This window comes from Helianthus annuus, chromosome 3 (assembly GCF_002127325.2).
Source record: "Helianthus annuus cultivar XRQ/B chromosome 3, HanXRQr2.0-SUNRISE, whole genome shotgun sequence".
NCBI classification, from domain to species: domain Eukaryota; kingdom Viridiplantae; phylum Streptophyta; class Magnoliopsida; order Asterales; family Asteraceae; genus Helianthus; species Helianthus annuus.
The window spans coordinates 91,662,963-91,679,296 of record NC_035435.2 but is presented as its reverse complement, the minus strand read 5'-3'; the positions used below and the strand labels follow the sequence as shown (position 1 = coordinate 91,679,296).

Genomic DNA, 16,334 nt, shown 5'->3' with positions numbered 1-16,334 from the left:
TATTATAATTCGGGCGATTACTGAGGTCGATATTACTAACTATTGTAAATGTTTTAGTTGAAGGACACTCACATATGAAGATAGCGAGGGTTGAACAAATTACGGATATGATAGAGGAATGGTCCGAAGTATGACAAGAGGAGCATGCTCACCAAGGACTAAATCGCGTAACGACCGCGAACAAGGTTATTGGCAAGGAACGCCCGTCGGGGCAAACATTACCAGGTGCACGCTTTTAAATGTAAATGCAAAAATAGCAATATGCAACAAACATGTAGGGAATGATTGTTGCATATGTAAATTAGAAACTTGGAAAACCGAATAGAAAATGTATTCGGGATATTGTTTCCAAGAGAAACAAATAGAGGCATTACATACATAGGGCGTGATGTGAAAACTATAAAAAGGTCATGTGTGTCATGTGTTAATCACTTACTCTGGCCAAGTAAGTAGTGGCATATGATACCATGAACTTCTTATAGCGGACACATTTATGTCCGTAGTAAGGGTGGGTTGAATGGGACTAACTTAAATGGTACCCAAATGAATCAAATAAGTAAGATGTTTGATAGTAAACGTAAACGTAAGTCGGATAACGGAAGCGTATTACGTAAGAAAAACGAGCCCGAGAGAAGGGACAAGGATCAAGTAAAAAGAAAATACAGACCGACCAATAGGAATGCTAAGGCATAGGGATAAAAGTTTGACTGTCACAAGTGATGAAATTCACATGGACAATTCAAACGAATTGAATAAAGAATAAAGGACTTGATTGAATAAAAGCGATGGATCTCGCTAAGACGACTGACGGGTGGTCCGTTGGACAACCCTTAAATGGGTTAAAAAGATTAAAATTCCATGTTTTACTTGGTTATTTGCTTGAACTTAGTAACTACGAATGTTTGTGTGATTTGCAGGTAAATCGCTTAATTCGGTTAAATTGGACCCGTAGGCTACGGTTGGAAATTAAATGGCAATGTGACTTTGTGGTTCAAGGGATTAAAAGGATAAAAGGGGTGGAACCAAAAGTCATCACTGTAACTTTGGTTTTGTTTTGTTTAACAACAACAGATCATCATCAAATCGGCAAGTATCATCACATGTGGGCTTGGATTTTGATGCATGACACATGAAGAACATCATAATTTGGGCCGACATTTGGATGGATTGTATTGGGCCGCCACACACAAAAGGGGGCAAACATTGGATGAGAAGTGGGCGGCACACATCATCAAATCATCATCACATGTGGGACTAAATACATCAACAACAAACATTAAAACTCATCATCATCTAATGCAGAGGAGGTGGCGGCAAAGTCAACAACAACATCATCAAGCACTCGTGGATTTCCTTTGTTCTTATTGGGCCGCACATCATCATCATTACAACATCCTTACATTCACGTGACTTATGACAAGAAAAAAAGTCAAAACAACATAACATCAATTCATCACCATCGATGGCTGCTAGTCTGAATTCTAATGATAATAGCATATGATTGGTCTTGGGGGGCGGCAACATCAAGAAGTCAGGCGACATCTTTTGAGGATACACGTGAAGAGGGGAACCAACATAAAGTTCACGTGGGCTTGAGGATCTCATGTGGGCTTGGGCGGCACCTCTTGGATTTGGCAGTTGGTGAGTGGGCCGCCATATTGAGAAGAGAGGCACTTGTGGAATGGTAATTGGGTTCTGTGGACGGCACATGCAAGTCAGAGCTCCACCGTAATTTACGGTGGAGCCGTAAATTACGGCGGTCATGAAAAGGGCACAAGTCTCCACCGTAAATCAGTCTTTTTGTACCGTAACATTTTCAAGATTACCGTAATTTACGGTATGACGGTGGACATGACGAGGAAAATGGTAACTGCTCATTAAAATCGATTTTATTGTGTCTTTTGGGATTATTCTCATCATTAACGGTTCTTAGACACTTTGGGGGCGATTTTGGAGTACTTGCTTGCTTTGTGAACATTTCCAATCATTCGGTTTGTGTTTTTAATCTTTATGAACATTAGATTGATGTTGATGATGATTCACCGAGCCATGTCCGGCTAAACTCTTCGGTGATCATCCTAGGTGAATGTTTCTAAGACTTTTGTGTGTTTAATTTCTGCATTTCTAGAATGATATCTTGCGTTGCTTGAATGTCATGGTGTATGTTTGATTGTTTGTAGTGTGTTAATCCGTATTACAATTTCTAGTCTCGATCGTACGTTCTTGGTGCCGTTGGCAACTGAGATATCACGGGAAGGGTTAGGGTTGGTTATTGGTTAATAGGTCATCGGGAAACAACCTCGCGTTATTTAATCCGAGTACTTTGTTCCCTTTTATCACTTCAATCACATATACACGAGTTATGTCTATGTAACTCTTTCTAGTGAAATTGCACACAACTGTTTAAAGAAACTGAAACCTAGGGTGATCATTGTTCTCTCCTAATTGTTTACAACCAACTTTGATTTGCACTAGTCCGTAATTTAGTTTTCTAAAACAACAATCCACAATCTTGAATTTTAATTTTCTGCAATTTAGTTTAATTTTAGTTTAAATACAAAGCTATACAATCAACACATTTTCCACATATTCCCTGAGTTCGATACCCTACTACCGCTAACTACAGTTGTTTAGGGATTAAATTTGCGTGACCCACGACATCACGTCAAATTTTGGCGCCGTTGCCGGGGAGTAGTGCGCAACGTGTGTTAGTTTAATAGTTTTGTTTGTTATTTTCGGGTTTACGTTGGTTGTGTTTAGTGTGCAGGTACTTCAGGTGTATGCATACTAGAGGCTCTCAAAGGTCATCACCGCTATCGTTTGATCCGGAAATTGAAAGAACGCTTAGACAAAACCGAGTTTTAGTGAGAGAAAACAAAATCATTGGTTCACCTACTTCACCCATTACACCGAGAAACATCATGGCTGATTCTCAGATACCACTTACAACCAGTCAAACAACCTCATCCTTTATACCTACTTCCACCCAACCATCACCAAACACTACATTACCTAATACCACTGCTGGATTTACACCAACCAATTCCACTCAACCAATCACCACTCAAAATGAGCCTACCATCACTTATGATCCATCCACCACAATCCCACCATTATCTCACTTCTTTCCCCCAACTACGGGTCAATCATCTTCTACCTTCACAATTGCACCCAATTCAACTGTTGTGCATACTACTTCATCTTTTAGACCACAACAACAACAGTCGGGTTTTCAGTATTCGACCATTCCATTTGGGCAAACTTCAGGAATTCAAAGGGGTGGTTATGATGAGGGATTCGAAGACTTTGAGGGGTATGAAGATGATGGGTACGGTTATGGAGATTATGGTGATCAAGGGGATTTTGGGTATGTTCAAAGTCAATCTCAAGGGATGGCGAGTGTTGGTGGAATGCAACAACAACAACTTATACCGCAACACATTCGGCCAAGACCACAAGGGCCAACAATCCAACAACCTATTCCATTGCAACAAGTTAGGCCACAACATGTATACCCACAATTTCAAAGGCCAAATCAATACCCACCGATGCCCCAACAACCAATTGCACCACAAGGGCCTATACCAAGACCAATGGGACCTATTCGTCCAAGGGGTCGATTGGGTGTTCCAAGAAGGCATCTTAGGGAACAAGCAAGGGGAATAGAGGCACATTTCAGGCCAATCATTACTCAAAACCCTTCACCGGTGGTTATCCCTCACAACAACCAAGGGAGAACTTTTGAAGTAAGAACAAACTCGTTGCAAAGTTTACCGAAGTACAAAGGGTTAGCAACGGAGGAGCCGTATTTCCATCTAGAGGCCTATGACTCAATTTGTAACACTTTTGGGAGTCAAGGTTTTTCGGCCGATGAAGTCAAGTTAGTCTTATTTCAGTTTTCTTTGGAGGATAAGGCAAAGAAGTGGTTCTACACTTTGCCTTCGGCATCAATATATACATGGGGGGAGATGCAACAAACCTTTTTGGATGAATTCTACACCGCCCAAAAGACCAATGATGCGCGGAAGGGATTGAGAAGCTTTCAACAACAACACGGTGAGATGTTCCATGAGGCGTTTGAGCGTTTTAACATGATGATTAAAAACTGCCCTCATCATGGAATTGAGTTATGGGAGTTGATGAACGCTTTTCATGAGGGGTTGAGTGCCGAAGACGCACGTGATCTAATGTCTATCACCGGAGGGACGTTTGGAACGAATTATGAGAATGAAGATTGGGAGTTTTTGGAAAGCATGGCAACTACATCAAAAAGGAAGGCCCAAGCTTCAAGGAGAGCCCGACCAACCACTAACCGACCACAAGTGCACGCCATAGATGATGGTAATGTTCAAACCACTAATCAAATATATAATGTTTGTGCTTTATGTAATGAAATAGGTCATGTGGCTGAAAACTGCCAAGGGATGTTGGAAGGGCAATATGAGGAAGTCCACGCGGTTCAAGGTCAAAGTCAAGGAGGAGGTGGTAGGAACTACAACAACATGAATTCTAATACCTACCACCCCGGATTGAGGAACCACCCGAATTTTCGGTATGGAAACCCTTCGAATCAAGCTAACCCGAATTTCCAAGGAAACCAAGGATTTCAAAGGCAATATCAAACGGGTCAAAGCTTTTCGGGTGGGAATGAAATGATGGAGATGTTGAAGGCGATGCAAAGTGAAATGCAACGAATGAACCAACGTGATGAGGTTCGGATGCAAAAGGGCGAGGTTCGTGACAAAAGCATCCAATCGTTGACCACTCAAATGGGTCAACTTGCAAGTGACGTGGCGATGTTAAAGAAAGCAAAAGGCCAGCTACCGAGTGATACGGTGCCAAATCCCAAGAACATAAAAAGCATTAACATCAATGTGGTAAGCACCGTTCCAAATACTAAATTTAATGAAACATTGCTAACTTCTTCGTGTCAAATGAATGTAGGTTTGAAAAAAGATGCCGAAGTCGAGAATGATAAAGAGTGTGAAGCGCCAATCGTGCCTATCCGTGTGGGAAAATTAAAAATTCCTCACGCATTGTTGGACTACGGGGCAAGCATGAGTGTGCTACCAAGTGATCTATACGATATGTACGACTTTGGTCCACTTGAAGGTATAGACACCATGGTGAGCTTGGCGGATGGAAGTTGGAGGCGTCCACGGGGAATGGTTAGGAATGTTAAGATTCAGTTGGGAGAATTTGAATACCCGGTGGATTTTCTAGTTTTGGACTATGCTTCTACCAACATGGCATCACAACAAATGGTGATTTTAGGTCGACCGTTTCTCTATACGGCAAATGCTCAAATTAATTGTAGAGAAGGAATTATTACCATGACCGAAAGGAACCGTAAGTTGTCATTTGATGTTCAGACTAAGATGATTCGTTACGATTTTGTTGTGGCGCAGGATAGCGGGTTTAGTGAAAAGGTGTTACCACAAATGAGAAAAAAGCACCCACCGGACCGTGAAGAAACACATATGGGTTCAAGCAGGAGTGTATTTGATTACCCACCAAGTCAAAATGAGACGGAGGCATTTTGTCCAAAGACAAGCTACAGTGGGGGAGGTGATAGGAACCGATTCTTTGAGCCACCATAAATGGGGTGGCACGGTCTGGCTGAAGACGCGAAACTTAGCGCTGCTCGGGAGGCAACCCGAGGTTTTTCACTGATCTTGTTATTTCTTTAGTTTTCTTTGTTTCAGGGCCATGGCAACACTCAAGTGTGGGGAAGATGTGCGGATATTTGTGTGAAGGTGGTGATAGGAAATTGGATCATTTACAACATCTGTTGTGGCAAACTTCACCAGGTCAATGTACTTTTTCCTTAGACTTGTCATGTTCTTTAGCTTTGAAATATTGTTCGTTTATTAGTTTGCTTTTGTTTATTAAAAATATGAAAAAAAAAGTAGAAAAAAAAATACGAAAAAAGAAAGTTGGGGTTTGAGATTTAAAGCTTTTGTTGATGTTGAATAAATTTTAGTGATCAAAGCCCTCAAAGCCATACATTGGGACAATGTATCCCAAGTGTGGGGATGAGGGAAATTTTTAGGAGTTTTAAAAATTTTTGTAAATCCAAGCGAAAATTGTTAAAATTTGAAAACTTGATATTGTTCCACTTGACACATCGATACCCATTCCTAGTCTTTTCTTGGTGAGGATTTGAGCCACACATGATTGTTATTGATATTTCATTGTTTGAGTGGCGGTGTGTGTTGTGTGTTAATAGAACTTGTGTGTGAATACTTGTTAAATCCTAGAATTAGCATGCTTTTGAAAATGATAGGGGGATTTTTAGGAAGCCTCGTCTAGATGTGTGAGAGTGCGGGATTGGTGGGTTGGACCTCATACGTTACATATATGAGCTTGGTATTGTGAGGGGTGGGGGTTTGGTCCTTAGAAAGCCATGTTGAGCCTTAAACCATTCGATTGTGACCCGAGCCTATTTCCTACAAAAATTCTACCCTTTTGAGATGACCCGGTTTAGGGGATTTAGTATGTAGTATTGAGGTTCTTGTATATATTGTTGAGTTTGATGTGTTATGAAAAAAAAAAAGAAAAAAAGAAGAAAAAAAAAAGAAAATTATGAGAAAAATACAAAAAGAAGTATTTAGTTGCAATAGAGTTGAGAATGTCAAGAAGCTTTGTATATATTTTTTTGGTGTTTGCTTTGTAGTAGTAGACATAAAATAAAAACCGGGTCAAATCAATTAGCTTTTTCATATGTATTCCACCATTTTCCTACCTTTACACCTAGCCCTGTTACAACCCGCAAGTCCCTTTGATTCAAAAGCATGTTAGATAGTTGTTAGGAGGAAACTTGATTTGTATACAAGCTTATTGTCGCGCACACACACACACGCATTGAGTGGTTTAGCATTATGCTAATAATTCTTGTAACCGAGAGCTTTTCGTGAGGGGTGTGTTTTGTGGTATGATTGGAAGTTAGTAAAAGGACGGCACATTTAGCTTGGTTTACATTGATCGCATCGCTTGAGTTGAAATTGATTTAATGAGTTGCTTGAGACAAGCAACGGGTAAGTGTGGGGATGTGACGGGTGGTCCGTTGGACAACCCTTAAATGGGTTAAAAAGATTAAAATTCCATGTTTTACTTGGTTATTTGCTTGAACTTAGTAACTACGAATGTTTGTGTGATTTGCAGGTAAATCGCTTAATTCGGTTAAATTGGACCCGTAGGCTACGGTTGGAAATTAAATGGCAATGTGACTTTGTGGTTCAAGGGATTAAAAGGATAAAAGGGGTGGAACCAAAAGTCATCACTGTAACTTTGGTTTTGTTTTGTTTAACAACAACAGATCATCATCAAATCGGCAAGTATCATCACATGTGGGCTTGGATTTTGATGCATGACACATGAAGAACATCATCATTTGGGCCGACATTTGGATGGATTGTATTGGGCCGCCACACACAAAAGGGGGCAAACATTGGATGAGAAGTGGGCGGCACACATCATCAAATCATCATCACATGTGGGACTAAATACATCAACAACAAACATTAAAACTCATCATCATCTAATGCAGAGGAGGTGGCGGCAAAGTCAACAACAACATCATCAAGCACTCGTGGATTTCCTTTGTTCTTATTGGGCCGCACATCATCATCATTACAACATCCTTACATTCACGTGACTTATGACAAGAAAAAAAGTCAAAACAACATAACATCAATTCATCACCATCGATGGCTGCTAGTCTGAATTCTAATGATAATAGCATATGATTGGTCTTGGGGGGCGGCAACATCAAGAAGTCAGGCGACATCTTTTGAGGATACACGTGAAGAGGGGAACCAACATAAAGTTCACGTGGGCTTGAGGATCTCATGTGGGCTTGGGCGGCACCTCTTGGATTTGGCAGTTGGTGAGTGGGCCGCCATATTGAGAAGAGAGGCACTTGTGGAATGGTAATTGGGTTCTGTGGACGGCACATGCAAGTCAGAGCTCCACCGTAATTTACGGTGGAGCCGTAAATTACGGCGGTCATGAAAAGGGCACAAGTCTCCACCGTAAATCAGTCTTTTTGTACCGTAACATTTTCAAGATTACCGTAATTTACGGTATGACGGTGGACATGACGAGGAAAATGGTAACTGCTCATTAAAATCGATTTTATTGTGTCTTTTGGGATTATTCTCATCATTAACGGTTCTTAGACACTTTGGGGGCGATTTTGGAGTACTTGCTTGCTTTGTGAACATTTCCAATCATTCGGTTTGTGTTTTTAATCTTTATGAACATTAGATTGATGTTGATGATGATTCACCGAGCCATGTCCGGCTAAACTCTTCGGTGATCATCCTAGGTGAATGTTTCTAAGACTTTTGTGTGTTTAATTTCTGCATTTCTAGAATGATATCTTGCGTTGCTTGAATGTCATGGTATATGTTTGATTGTTTGTAGTGTGTTAATCCGTATTACAATTTCTAGTCTCGATCGTACGTTCTTGGTGCCGTTGGCAACTGAGATATCACGGGAAGGGTTAGGGTTGGTTATTGGTTAATAGGTCATCGGGAAACAACCTCGCGTTATTTAATCCGAGTACTTTGTTCCCTTCTATCACTTCAATCACATATACACGAGTTATGTCTATGTAACTCTTTCTAGTGAAATTGCACACAACTGTTTAAAGAAACTGAAACCTAGGGTGATCATTGTTCTCTCCTAATTGTTTACAACCAACTTTGATTTGCACTAGTCCGTAATTTAGTTTTCTAAAACAACAATCCACAATCTTGAATTTTAATTTTCTGCAATTTAGTTTAATTTTAGTTTAAATACAAAGCTATACAATCAACACATTTTCCACATATTCCCTGAGTTCGATACCCTACTACCGCTAACTACAGTTGTTTAGGGATTAAATTTGCGTGACCCACGTCATGTGTTAATCACTTACTCTGGCCAAGTAAGTAGTGGCATATGATACCATGAACTTCTTATAGCGGACACATTTATGTCCGTAGTAAGGGTGGGTTGAATGGGACTAACTTAAATGGTACCCAAATGAATCAAATAAGTAAGATGTTTGATAGTAAACGTAAACGTAAGTCGGATAACGGAAGCGTATTACGTAAGAAAAACGAGCCCGAGAGAAGGGACAAGGATCAAGTAAAAAGAAAATACAGACCGACCAATAGGAATGCTAAGGCATAGGGATAAAAGTTTGACTGTCACAAGTGATGAAATTCACATGGACAATTCAAACGAATTGAATAAAGAATAAAGGACTTGATTGAATAAAAGCGATGGATCTCGCTAAGACGACCAAATAAATTAAAATAACGTCTAAAACCATATAAGAATGGTTACCTGGAAATGATTACGGTAAAGATACCCGATGAATGGGTAGGATTTGGAAAGAATGCGTAAGCCAAGAGACGGGAACGCGAGATAGAAAGTTAAAAGACTCGGAATATGAGTCATGACTAAAAGACAATGAGAATTTGCAAACAGAAATGTTAATAACTACGCTCAACTATTTTAAAGTTGAACGGGTCGAATAAAGAATGGAGTTTGAAGTTCACAAGTGATGAAATTTCACACGAACAAGTCAAACGAGATAAATAAGGTATAAAAACTTGGTAGTGCAAGTAAGCGCAAACTGAATAATGGAAGCGCGAAACATTAATGAACCTACGTGATGGGTCATAAAGGAATATATATAGGAAAAACGCAAACCAGCGAAACAAAAATGTTAAAAAAAACACTAAGATAAAGAACCCGGGTAATGGGTCGTAAAGAAGTATAGGTAAGAACCGAGTAACGGTAAGTGTAGGGTAAACCGACGAGTAATTGACGTTAGTAGTCAAGAAGTCGGAAAGATAATTCGAAAGAAAACAATGTAGCCTTATGTCACACCCCAACCGATGGCGGAATCATCGGGGCGTGGCACTGAGCGAAACAGATTGTCCAGAAGTTTCCATAACAACTATCTATATAATCCAGTTAAAGATACGTCCCATACCGTATCCCGAATAAACAAATACATTATTATAGATAACATCCAAACAAGTAATTCTGTTCCGACAACTCAGATTTAACATAATTAAATATTGTTCAATGCTTCTAAGACCCAGCCTGACAAGATCTACAACTAACTATGCCCTAGTTGCTTGTTCTTGACAGACAACTATTTGTTGGGGGCCTCTAAAGCTTTATTCTAGCTTCACTTCCCTAGCAAGCAAATATCTTAAACACCTGTCACATACATTAAAATAAAGTCAATACATAAAATGTAAAGGTGAGCATACAAGTTTAATAATCTCCCTAATCTAATAAAGCAAATGGTTTTGGCTGAGGTGTCAACACCACAAGCCCCATCCTTTCTCTCTTTCCTACATGGCAATCTCTGCCTTCATGAAGAAACATGTGTCGTCTCCTCATTTTTTTGGTGTTAATATAAAATTATTTATTTATAAAAGTTAATGGTCATTAAAGATGCCAGATAAAAAGTCTGTTTCTCCCTCCTGCAGATCAAAACTAAAGTCCAAAACCCTACACGCCCTCCCACCCTTTTTTCCCTTTCCTCCTGTTCTTCTTCTTCTTTCCTTCTCTGCCTTTCAGTTTTCCAAAAATAACTTCACATTCAAATTCGAATTCAAATTCAACTTATTCTCAAAATCCTATCTCTCTCTTCGTGTTTCAAAAACCCTAAGTTTTAAATCAAATCAGTTCAAATCACGCATCTCTCCTCTCTTTCTCTCTCTCAGATCTAGCGTTTGAAATCGGATAAAGGTGAGTGAGCTCCGGTGGAAAGGAGAAGTTCATCAGATTTCTCCATGTGTATCTTGACCTAATTTTTTTTATTGAATTTGTTTTTGATAGTTTGACTCTGATTGTGCTTCAGATCTGACTTGGATCGACTCTGTTGATTAGTGGTTGTGCTTCAGATCTGACGACCATTCGACAAATCCTAAGGTAAGATCTCGAGTTTTCATCACTCATTGAATGTTTTGGTTCATGTAAGTAATCGTATTTTATGTTGGCTATGAAGAAACTGTTTCCTAAAAGGCTGGGAGTGGAGTCGGGTGTAAGAAGTAGTGTGAAAGAAGCTGAACGCAGTAGGCAAACAGAGGATTATGCAACTACTTTATCAATTGGCTGAGGAGTTATCGGTTCTTCATCTCATTGCCATAAGTAGTAATTTAAAGTCAAACAGAGGATTATGCAACTACTTTATCATTGTTCAGGTGTTGAATTGTTATTGTTTTGGTTATTTAGACTGAGGGGAGTGGGGCGTCCACCCCTACTCAAGAAGCCCCAAGAAGCCATGAACACCGCCCCCCATGGCGTCCCAAGGGCGTCCCAAGCCATGGCGTCTCCCACAAGTCGCCCAAACTCAATCTTTTCCTTTTTCATCAACCAATCAAAAACCTTCCTTTTTCAAACAACCAATCATAAGTCTTGGAGGGGCATCTTGAGTTGCCATGAACCCCACGCCCCCTTTTTTGAGGACGCCCCAAGCCGCCCCCAAACGCCACGTGTCGCAAGACGCCCTCTTTTGAGGACGCCCCACTCCCTTCAGTCTTAGTGTAATACCACGGTAGGCAAATCCCACTTCGTTCGTGCATAGAAGAGATGTTTTGTTTTCTTAAGGAATACGAGACCTTAAATATAACCGATACGTTTTGGGAATATTGGCTGTGGATAAGAGTAGGGCTGTATAGTTGTACTCAACTTTAATTATTATAATGTTGTGTGTGCACTACAAGAAACGGGTACCTTTAGCGGCGACAGGTGTCGCCGCTAATAGTCCTTTTTGTCGCCGCTATTGGGTTTTAGCGGCGACACGTCGCCGCTACAATGTCACCGGTATAGGTCGGCCGCTATTGAACAAAATGTCGCCGCTAATACTGTGGTCGCCGCTAATGCCTCTGCCTGAGTATTGCCGGAAAGTTCGCCGGAGACGGATTTCCAAATTTCAAACATAAAAATCTTCACTGTTTTGTTTATACTCGAAAATTAACTTAAACACAATAACAAAAAAATGATTAATTTCTTATTAAGATCCATTTACATTACATGGTTTTTACAAATACCTTTACAAAAAAAACACTACATATCTCTAAAAAAACACTACATATCTCTAAAAAAACACTACATATCTCTACAAAAACTACAATGGCGGAGCTTGGTTGTCGCGGATGACGGCGGATCTTGATGGTGGCGGATGACGGCGGAAGGTGGTGGCGGATGACGGCGGAGTTTCGTGGTGGCGGATGACGGCGGAGGTTGATGGTGGCGATTGGCGGCAGAAGGTGTGGTTGTTGCTTGGTGGTAAATGATGGAGTTTAGTGAACATGAAAGTTGAAATGGGTGTTTGAGATGGGTGTGTGAGGATAAGAGATGAATGTGTGTTTCTTTGAGCAGGAAATGATGATAGCCATTAGATCAATTTTTAATCAATGGTCAGCAGCAAATCTTGTAGAAGCACACGGATCGGGCTTTTAGCGGCGACAGCAATAGCGGCGACAAAGAGCCTTTAGCGGCGACGCGTGTTTCTTTGAGCAGAGGAGATGATAGTAGCCATTAGATCAGTTTTTAATCAATGGTCAGCAATAAATCTTGAAGAAGCACACAGATCGGGCTTTTAGCGGCGACAGCAATAGCGGCGACATAGAGCCTTTAGCGGCGACGCGTATCTAGGTCGCCGCTATTGCTCTTGTCGTCGCTAATACCGTCGTCGCTAAAGATACCTTTTTCTTGTAGTGGTGACAAAGCAGTGATTAGATGGAGGAACATCAAACTTGTAGTGATGGTGGTTGTGAGGTTCTAATTCCTAAGGTAAGTTATGTATGATGCTTAATTATTTGGGAACTTCGTATTAAACTTAGATAAAACCTGGAATTTACATTTTAGTTGCTTTGTATATTATTAACTGAGTTATAGATTATGAATATCATCCATGATTATTGTTGATGCAACAAACACGGGACCAAGGATGGTAGCTTAGCTGGTTAGGCAAAAGGGCTGAAGGGTTCAGTTTTGCCTAACGCAGGTCGCGGGGTCCCTCCACGTTTGCAAAACGTGGAAGGAGGTTCACTAGTATGATTGAGATATTTGCTTTGAAGTTCTTTCTTCGAGACTAGCTCGAATCCAGAAAAGAAAGCAAATGGGATGAATCTGATGAAGAGTTATTCGGAGGTGACAAAGAACTCTTGAATGACAAGAGATTAAGGAATCTCTGCTTTTCGGAATGTCTAGGAAGTGTCTTCGAGCTGTCTTCTTATAGTGGAAGACATCTCTCGAAATGGTATGGATTATACTAGTGGAACCTGTTTGCTTATGGAGGGTTTCCCCTTTTGGGGTTCAAGGCTTTGGACCCCTGGTTAATAGGGTGTGCCTGTACAGACCTGCTCTGACTTTGTGAGTTGGTGAGCGTGAGTTGGTGAGATGAGTTGGTGGACATGACTAGTTACTGTTCCTCGATTCACTCATTATTCAGCTTTTCATCCAATGAACCTTTCAACCTTTTAAACTCTTTGCATATTGGTGTTTTTATTTGCCTTTGGGCTACCCCCGTCGTCAGCCCCCCAAGTCAGAGGTTTTTGGGGTATTATGCTCAAAGACTTCTGACTTTTATGCATGTCTTGTAAAGGCTTCAAGGGTTCGTTGTTTGGAGGCTTGAAGGGTTTGAGGCGGTTACTTTTTTGAATTTTGAAATTTAATCGATTTGACAGTTGATTGGACATGTGTCAGGCGGCGGATTGGCAGAGATTTTTATTTTTATCTTTAATACCCTTACTTTACTCTTATATTCATTTTTACGGTTACAAAACTTCATCATTTTCCCTTCAATCATTCACAGTTTTCCTCTTCTCAGGTTAGTTTCTTCTCCATTTTCACTTTTACTTTTTTCCGATCATGGGTGCCCTTAAGGATTTAGCGAGGTCATTTTCTCGATTGACACAAGAGGAGGTTGACCTGTTTTGTCTTGAACATGGTATTGATAAACAGTTTAATCCAACCGCCCCTGCTTGCGATGCTTCCATTGACAAACCGATTCCTGGTTTTATTGCTCTGTACTGTCGGCATTTTGAGTGGTCTAATCTTCGTTACCCTTTTTCATTTTTTGTTCTAAATGTGCTTGAGTATTATCGAGTGTCTTTTGGGCAAGTGCACCCGAAAGGAATGGCTAGGGTTTTGCACTTTGAAGTGCTGTGTCGTGCTTTAGGTTATGATCCTTCGTTGTTGCTCTTTCGGAGGTTCTTCCGGTTAGCCAAAAACGGGGATTGGTTTACTTTTGAGAACACAAAGGTTGAAACTTGTCTTGTTTCCTCCATGGTTACGACCCTTGGATCATGGAAGAATACGTTTTTCTGGGTTTCTGAATCCATTATTCCTTTCAAAATGGTGTGGAGGCATCCGGATGCTGTTCTCAACGATCCGGAGCCTTCCGAGTCTGAATTAAATGATGCCTTTCTTTCAGCCATTCGGGGGTGCCCTTCCAGGGTTCGTCCTTTTCCCGAACATTTGTTAGTGCTTTTAGGGGTTAGTAATATTTGGGCAAAGGTTGATCGGGATCCGGTGTTGATGAGAAATGGCCTTGGTATGCATTTTCTCCCCTATGCCTTTTCGTCTTACTTTGTTTGTGACTTATTTTCTTTATTTGTTTTTTGGCAGTTATGTCTGCTTTGGACTTCATCAAGAGTGACGATACGTCCGATGTGGTTTTTGAGGATGCTCCGACTGTTCCGGGTGAAAATGTTGTTGTGAGGACTTCTGAGCAAAGGTATGAGGGTTCAGGTTATGTCAGTGTTGAAAATGTGAAGGGTTTTACCAAGTCCAATGTTTCCAAGCCTTCAACTCGCCGGTTATCTCGTCGTTTACTGAAAGCTACTCCTCAATCCACTTCCACTGAGCCAGTGGATTTGAGTGATGACATCGAAGTTTCTGAGGATCATGCTGAGGCAGAGGTTGAGAAGGAGAAGGAATTAGTTGTGCGTGGTAAGAAGGTTCGAGGGAAGAAGGGTGTTGCTACCCCTGTTCAAGAATCGTCAAGTAGAGACGTTGAAGGGTTGAACCCTGAGGGCACTTATGTACCTTCTTGGTTGGTTAAGAATGATGACACTTTTAAGGATGCTGCTGTTTGTGAAGATGCTCTTAGTCATCTTGCTCCTCCTTCCGTTCGTGAAGCTATTGCTGAGATGGATGATGACACTATGTTAGCTCGCATGGTTTTAACTACTTGCAACCTTGCAGCCATGCTTCCCCAAGGGATTACACGCTTTCGCCAAAGGATGCGGGAGTATGAGGATTTCTCTAAAAAGAAAGACAAGATGAAATCCTCCCTTGCATCGATGAAGAAGGAAGTGGCTGGGTTTGCAGAGAAGGAGGCAGCTTGGAAGAAGGAGATTGAGGATTTGAAGAAGATGCATGCTATTGAGATGGGTGACTTGAAGAAGAGCTTTGAAGCTAATTTGCTGAAGTTGAAGGCTGATCGAGAGGCCTTGTCTGTCCAACAGAAGGCTTTTCGTGAAGAAAAGGAGGGGTTGGAGGCTTCCGTTGGTCAGGTGACTGCGGATAATCAGTGGTTGATCGAGCATGGGTTTCAGCAGGTTGTGACTTATCTTTTGCATTCTAAGGAATTTAACTCTGCCCTGGGTGATGTTTACACAAAGCTGCTGAACCTGGGGAAGCATCAAGGCCTTACTGCTGGCTATAAACTTCATGAATCTGGGCAACCTTTGGAGAAGTCACCCATGTATCGCCCCGAGGCTTCTGATGTTTTCAAGGCTTCTGTTGAGCAGATGGAGAGGCTAACTTACCCTTATATTCATGAGGTATCCTCTTGCTCTGGTAAGCCTTTGTCTGTTTTACAGGGATTGAAGCCTGAAGGGTTGAATGAGAAGGTTTGTGCTGAGGTTTTGGGCTCTTTGTCGAGGAAGAGGTCTTACTCCGGGGACAGTGATGATACTCTTTCCAGCCTGCCTGAGACCTCGAAAGATGTTGGTTTGGAAACCTCTGCGGTTGGTGGTGAAGAAGGTGTGAAGGGAAAGAAGACAAAGAAAGCTAAAAAGTCTAAGGGTGAAGGTTCCAAGCCTTCTGGCAACTGACATTTATTCGTAGCTTTCTTAGCAAACACTTTAATGTTTTGTAATATTTTAAACAATGTTGAGGTTTTGGGAACCCTTAAGGTTCCTATGGTTGGTTAGGCCTTTATGGCCGTTGGACACTAGTTTTATCTGCAAGTCACTAGGGCTTGTTTTGACTATCTGATGAAGGTCTTTTATGGCCTTTCTGACTATGACATGATGGTTTGGTGTTTTTGTTTATTTTACTTGCTTGGTTTGTTTTGTGGGGTTTCA

The 16,334-nt window shown here is 41.0% G+C and overlaps 1 non-coding gene across 1 annotated transcript; it reads right to left on the bottom strand.

The window, feature by feature from the left end:
• Window positions 1-4,017: 4,017 nt before the first annotated feature.
• On the bottom strand, window positions 4,018-4,123 carry LOC118490987. Its single transcript, XR_004890212.1, has one exon. It is a non-coding gene; the product is annotated as a small nucleolar RNA R71 (small nucleolar RNA).
• Between the last annotated feature and the right edge of the window lie 12,211 nt (window positions 4,124-16,334).